At 44.5% G+C, this 7,536-nt stretch overlaps 1 long non-coding RNA gene across 1 annotated transcript; it reads left to right on the top strand.

Moving 5' to 3' along the window:
* Nucleotides 1–4,357: 4,357 nt before the first annotated feature.
* On the top strand, nucleotides 4,358–7,318 carry LOC115068042. The gene is made up of 3 exons (XR_003847408.1): nucleotides 4,358–4,504; nucleotides 6,125–6,233; nucleotides 7,179–7,318. It is a non-coding gene; the product is annotated as an uncharacterized LOC115068042 (long non-coding RNA).
* Nucleotides 7,319–7,536: the final 218 nt, after the last annotated feature.

Below are 7,536 nucleotides of genomic sequence, written 5' to 3'. Positions count from 1 at the left end.
GCCCCCAGAAAGCCCAAGATACAGTGACAGTTAGAAAATTAATAGCAAGTAAGAGCGTGCCAGGTACACTGCATGTTTCTTATCACAACCAATTCCAAGAGGCAACCTTCCTTGAAGTTCCAGCCTCAACCCACGGAGGATCTCACGCGGGCTTCATTGGAGATGGCGTGACACCATACCCCACGTACTACACACACATTACACATCACACACACACACACCCCATATACACTGCACTCACATACAGAATTGAACTAAGCTGGGTTATGTGACCTTTCATCCAGATTGTTTCTTTCCTGCTCACTGCGTGACCCTACAGAATTCTCTTCCTTTCTCTGGGCCTTGCAGTTCTAAGCTCCAAGAGGATATGAGAAATGCTGTGTTCTAATTCCTCCTCATCCTCCTTGTCCTCCACCTTGTCCTCTTCTCTCTTTAAAAATATTTTATTTGCCAGGCATGGTGGTACACGCCTTTAATCCCAGCATTTGGGAGGCAGAGGTAGGCGGATCTCTGTGAGTTCAAGGCCAGCCTGGTCTACGTAGTGAGTTCCAGGACCGCTGGGGCTACGGGGAGACCCTGTCTCAAAAAGACTGAAAAAAAATTTTATTATTTTTATTTTGTGTGTATGAGTGTTTTGCCTGCATGTAGGTAAGTGCACCTGTGTCATGCAATGCCTGCAGTGGTCAGAAGAGGGCATTGGATCCCCTGGAATGGAGTTACAGACTATTTTTAGTTGCCATGTGGGTGCTGGGAATTGAACCCAGGCCCTCTGCAAGAGCAGCCAATGCTCTTAACCGCTGAGTCATCTCTCCAGCCCCCCCTCAACCCCCTCACACCTTGTTTTTTGAGACAGGATCTATGTAGCCCAGGCTGGCTCTGAACTGCATAGTTGAAGATGACCTTGCACTTCTGATCCTCCTGCCTCCACCTCAGCCAGTTTTGTGCAGTGCTGGGGATGGAATGCATGGCCTGGTGCCTGCTGGGGTAGTATCCTCTTGTCCAGGCAGATCTCCAGCCACACATGTTCTTCTATTAAAGGTTTTTAATAGAATATCTCTTATTTATTCTTTGACAATTCCATACATGTAAACAATGATCATACCCATCCCTAGCTCCCCACAACATTCCTCTAGGTACCCCCAACATGTCCCACTTCGTGTTCTCCTCTTTTTGTTTCTGGTAACTCACTGAGTCCAGTTAGTTCTGCCTGTCAGAATGCTGCCTGATCCTGTTCAATGCTTTTCAGCACATGTGCACTGCGAGCTCTGGGCATACAGAGAGGTCCGGCATACCTGTCCGGACCTGCAGGGGTCTCATGGCCTGTTCAGAGTCATCATTTTTTTAAATATTTTATTTATCATTTTGATTTTATGTGTATGAAGGTATTACCTGCATGTATATAAGTGTACCAGTGTCGTGCAATGCACATGGAGGTCAGAAGAAGGTGTCAGATCCCCTGGAACTGGGGTTATGGATGGTTGTTAGCTACCATGTGGATGCTGGGAACCGAACCTGGGTCTTCTGCAAGTTAGTGATCTTAACGGCTGAGCCATCTCTCCAGCCCCCAGAGTCATTCTTGAGGGTGTGATAGAAAAAATGAACTAGGAAATGCTTGGCTCCAGTGCATGGGGCAGAGCCAGGCTGTGAGAATGGAGGGAGAGCATGAACCCTCTACAGAGATGGGCAGAAAACACGTCTTAGGACTAGCTCTCCTCTGTCCACAAAGCAGCAGTCTTGTGAAGGACTTCTGCCTCCTCCACTGATGCCGTCTCCTTCCCAGAGAGTGACTAGATCTCACCCTAAAGGCTGGATGATTCAACTGTGCTGATCTGCAGGGGGCAGTTCAGGGAGGTGCAGCCCTCTACCTTTCTCTGATTTATAGCCCGTGACCAGGCCCTGCCTGCATCATTAAAACTCTAAGTGCCGACCAACTTTCCCCAGCACGTTCAGCCCAGCACGTTCAGCATGCTGACTAATCGTTCCTCAGCCCTCTCAGGACACATTAAATTCCTATTCCTGACTTTAGCTGTCTTTGTAGTACTGGCTCGGACTTCCCCAGATAACCAGAACTGCAGAGAGAAGGGAAAGCACACGTGTAGGAGAACAGCTCACAGGGCTGGCCGAGACCTGGTGGGGAGCCTTACAATGCATGTGCTGTGGGGACTGGGGGAATAGTTCGGTGGTAGAGTACTGGCAGAACATGCATGTGACTCAGTTCAAACTCCTGAACTGGGAGAAAGGAGGGGAGGGAAAGGAGGGTAGAGGGGGTAGACAGAAGGGCTTAGGAAGGGAGCAGGGAAATGAGAAGGGAATTGAGGGAGGGAGGAAAAAGAGGAGGGAGGGATGAAGGGGAGGGAGAGAGGGAGGGAGGTAAAGAGACAGGAGGAGGATAGAATGTGCTTTCCTGCAAGCTGCCTCTGGCCATGATGATGCTTTGTATTAGGGAGACTGGAGAATGCAAACAGAGAATAAGTGCCTTCTATGAAGTCTCATTATGTGGGAAAGAAGAGCATCACACTAGCATCAATGACTCTGGCCCTTTACAGTCTCATCCCTCACGTCTCCTACTTCAATCCCACCTCCATCCACACCACACTTACAATAGCTAGTCTCTTCACTCCTCTCTTGAAGCAAGCAGAGGGGGCATCTTTCTTTTAGAATACGTGGTGGAAATTTGTAGGTTGATGTTGGATTATCTACAGGTTTGTAACATTGGCTCAAGGTATAGAGCTATTATTATGGCAGAAGATTCTGGATTTCAGATTGCGCATGTGTGTGGAGACCAGAGGTTCAACATCAAATGTCTTCAATTGCTCTCTACCTTATTTTTTGAGAGAGCATCTCTCACTGAACCTGGATCTGACCAATTGGCTAGACTGGCTGACCAGTAAGTTCCAGGATCCACCTGTCTCTACTACCCCAGTGCTGGAGTTACCAATGTGTGCCAGTAGGCCTAGCTTTTATGTGGGTGTTAGATGTCTAAACTTATATCCTGGGCAATAAGAATTTTACCCACTGAGCTGTCTCTGCAGCCTGAGCTTATGATTTTTAGTTGCATAATTTCTTGTTGGGTCATTGCTGTTGGATCAACTTTGCAAGATGAAAGTGTTTTCCAATTATTCGACTGTTCTAGGAAAAAAAGGAGGAGGAGGAGGAGGTTGTTATTCTGGGTTAGTGTTGAGGTGATTTCAAACTGACGTAAATTCTCTTGAGGACAATTGGAATAGAGGAAAGAGTTCCAGTTGTGAGAGACATTTTTGAGAAACAACTGACACATTGGTTCATGGAATATTGGTGTGGAAAAGTAAGAGTCAATAGGAGTCTGGCTTTTTTTCTAGTTTCAAAGTCCTGGTGAGAGAATTGGGAATTATATCCCAAAGAGAGGATTCAGGGAAAACACAAGTAGAGAGTTTGCAATTTAAAGCAAGGCAACAACACCTCTTGCTGATCCTAATGAGCTCAGAAAGCTGGGTCTGCGTGGGTTTTTGTTTGTTTGTTTGTTTGTTTTTATTGATTGAGGTAGGGCTAAGGCACAGACGAGGAACCAGAGAAAGGCAGAGGCTTATACCATCCAGTACTGATCTGGCAGGTAAGTACTACAAACTGATCATCTGATGTGGGGTCCTACTTTAGACACACCCTTTGGCAAGTACCTTAAACAGAGCCAGGCACATAATCGAAATTCAACAAGTTGCTTTTGAACAAATAATAAATGGAGAAATGGGTAATTTCTTAGGCCCATTCCTTGGTTTGACATCTGAATTAGAGAGAAGGAACTAGAGTTAATCTGCCAAAAGTGATAAAGACAGAACGATCATAAGATAGCAATGAAATCAAGAGTGGCCAGAGGAAAGAGAGACTGACTTGTATCTACTGCAAGTCAAGATTAGCAGTCAGTAGATTAATAGCATTTCCACAACTACTAGCAGGTTGTGGAATGAGTGTTGAACACTCATTCTAACTGTTATTAACCGTTACTAACAGTTACTGCTGCCATCACCAACACTTGCAGGTATGTGCAGGTGTATCTGCTTTTCCATATAGTTATGCATTCATCTCTGTTCATTTTGATGGATGGTTCAAAATGTGCTTATGGGATGGGCAAATGCAGACCCTCATGCAGGGATGGTGAGAAGAAGAAGGAGCAGTGTGGGGATCACTATTTTTGCTGTATCGGCATATCCAAATTGAAACTCAAGCTTTCCAGAGTCTAAACGGACAAAGGAGGGTATGTATCCATTTGAGACTTGTGACCTCAGAATGTGAGCAGTCATTGTAATGAGTCAGTGAAATGGTCATCTATGACACCTCACACTAACTTTCAGTCACTGTTGGGTTTTCACAGGGTTCATTAATGTTCATTACAAGGGGCCAGAGTTCTGTGGCAGAACCCTTGCTAAGTAACTACTTGGCACTGGGTTGGATCCCCAGAAATGAAGGAAAAGAGAGTTCCTGCCAGCTGTCAGAGATCTCTTTAGCCGTCCATCTTCCAGCAGCTTTCCAGGTTAGCTAATATGATCAATACCAGTTTCCATTATATGTTGATAATAACAGTTCCTGTGTGAGAGAGCTTTACGGGATCTGGCTTCTGTGCTCGGGAGCCTCTTTCAGATGCTACTAGGTCCCTGAATGTTGAAGTTTTCCAGGTGAATGTAAATTGTACCTTGACCACAGATTCTTTTGTATCATCCTAGAGAGGTGAGATGGACCGATCAGCTTCTAGCTGGTTCTTAACAAATTTTATATCAGTTCTCCCTCCCCTCACTGTAATATTACAAAGATGAACTTAAAAATACCTTTATTGATTCTTTGAAAATCTCATACTAAAGAATGTCTTTGGGACATCTAGAGAGTAGACTAGAGTTTACAGCCTAAAGCACAGACAGGGGAATCCAGTGGTGATGCACAGGACAGGTAACCTCAACAGTGAATCCAGTGGCAGAGGGGAGGACAGATTGCATGTATCTTCTCCCTGCTGGGCAGCACACAGGCAGGGGCTTCCTGGGTTAGCATATGCAAACCTTGGCTCCATTATCTGCCTTGGTTTTGTTGTATGTCTAGAATACAAGGAACACAGACAACACTTGTGTGTTGTTTTCAGGGTCCTTGTGGGGAGATGATGTCCCTTCATAACATACCGGGCACTATAGTCTTAGCCCACCCTCATCATCCTTTTCTTGGCAAGATCCTTGGCAAGAGAAAGGGGGTGGTGTTCAGACCCATGGTACTGGATGTTCTATGTTTCCCGGGGATCATACATTTGGGTCAACATGTCTCTAGCCCCATAGAAATGAGAAGAATACAGAGGAAATTTAGAGGTATCAGTCAGGTATGGCTAAGTAACCTTACCACTCTGAGCCTCTGATCACCTCTGAAATGGAAGTATTGAGCTGGAATATTGATTCTATACATCTTTCAACTCTTAAGACTTTCATTCTCCAAATGATGATGACTGTTCACCATCTACCAAATGTTGGTGAATGTCCATCCATGAAGAGACAGCCTGGGAAACAGAATAGCAGTTCTCAGTCTATGTACATAAATAACAATTCTAAAGTGCATTGGGAAAAGTTCTTATTCCTCACTGCCTACCCCACACGTGCAGGTCAATTCAGCAACATTCCAAATTTTCCTCTAGAGCCCCTGTCACCACCCCTGCTGTGTTAGGCTACTTTTCCTGTTGCTGTGATGCACAAGTAACTCAAGGAAGGAAAGGTTTATTGTGGCTTGTAGTTCAGGGGTATATTCCATCCTGTTGCAAAGATATGGCGGCAGGAGCTTGAGGCAGCTGGTCACATCACATCCATAGTCAGGAAGCAGAGGGATGAATATTTATGTTCAGCCATGTTTATTTGCCTCTGCTGCCCTAATTTAGCCAGTATCTTTCCTTGTCCAATGCAATGAAAGCAGTCTCATCAAATTTTATACACTGAAGTATATATATCTATATACTGAAGTCCAAACACCCAGTGCACTCAAATGTGAGTGCATTTGGAGATGAGGTCTTTAAAGAGGTAACTGAGGTAAAACTAGATCTTCAGGGTGGGATTTTAATCTGTATGACTACTCTTCTTGTGAGAAGCGATTAAGACATAACTATTTTGCAAATAATTATAGCACACAGGACATTGTGTGTGATCCAGGAAGATTGTGGTCATTCACAAGCCGAGGAGAGAGACCTGGGAAGAGCCAGCTCTACTGACATTCTGACCTTGGACTTTGTCCTCGGAACTGTGAGAAAATAAATGTCTATTGTTTAACTCACCCAGTTTGTGGTACTTTTAATGACAGCCTTAGCAAACCAGTATAAACATTTTTATCCTAAATGTCTTAAAATCCAGATCTGAAATTTTAAGTTTTGATTTCAAAACTTTCAAAATTGGGGCTGGGGAAATGCTCAATTGGTAAAGTGCTTGCAGCACAATCATGAGGACCTGTATTTGGTCCTCAGAACTCACACAAAAAAGCTAGCTATGGCCAGGCATGGTGGCACACATCTTTAGTCCCAGCAGGGAGGCAGAGGCAGGTGGATCTCTGAGTTCCAGGCCAGCCTGGTCTACATACCAAGTTCCAGGACAGCTGGGGCTACAGGGAGACCCTGTCTCAAAAAGACAAAAAAAAAAAAGCTAGCTACTTGTATTCTCAGTGCTAGAGAGGTAGAGACGGGAGGCTCGCTGGCAAGCCAACCAGCTTAGCTTACTTGATGAGTTCCAAGCCAGTGATAGACTCTGTCTAAAAAAGCAAAAGGTGGTTGACATCTAAGTGACAACATCCAAGGTTCTGTCGTCTGGCCTCTATGTGGAGACAGGCAGACAGGCAGACAGACAGACAGACAGACAGAGACACACACAAATAAAAGAGAAATAAGTAAATCAGATTTTTTTTAAAAACTAATGTTTAAATTACTGATTTTTAAATCGTTGCTTAATCTTAAACCTTGCCAATTCTACCCTTTGGGTAAAGTAACTTAACCACAGAATCATACACATGACCATCGAAAGGGCACCTAACTGTGACTTTCTTGAGAAGCCTGCACCCTTGTTTGGGGGCGTGTTCCGATGTTTTCTTATGTGTCCTTTCTACCTATGGTTAAAGCTAAGGCATTACCCTCCTTTGTCTGTACTTTATAAACTGGTTTGTGCTTAGTCACTCTGACTGTCTTCAAATCCTTCTCTTAGGTCCAGTCAAGGAGCCAGCCTTCCCTTCGCAGAGGTCCCTGGGAGCCGCAGTGCTGGGCTGAGTCTCTCTGCTGCTGCTGACAGTGCTGTGCTGGTTTGGTTACTAGGAGTCTGTAATGAGTCTTAAAATCAGGAATCATGGTGCCTCCAACCCTGTTCTTTGTGCTCAGATTTGCTGTGGCTATTCAGGCTCGTTTGTGACTCAGTTTGAACTTTAAGGCTGTTTTTCTAGTTCTGTGAAGAATGTCATTAGTATTTTGATGTGTGTTTTTGCTGTAGTTTCCTTTTTTGTAGTTATCATGGAGTTAACATAAAGGATCATATTTGTTCTACTTTAATCTGACAGAAATTCAAATGT

The sequence above is a fragment of the Nannospalax galili genome, unplaced genomic scaffold, assembly GCF_000622305.1.
Source record: "Nannospalax galili isolate Female #2095 unplaced genomic scaffold, S.galili_v1.0 scaffold228, whole genome shotgun sequence".
In the NCBI taxonomy this organism is placed as follows: Eukaryota; Metazoa; Chordata; class Mammalia; order Rodentia; family Spalacidae; genus Nannospalax; species Nannospalax galili.
Note: the sequence above shows the minus strand (reverse complement) of the source record. Positions and strands in the feature narration are given on the sequence as shown.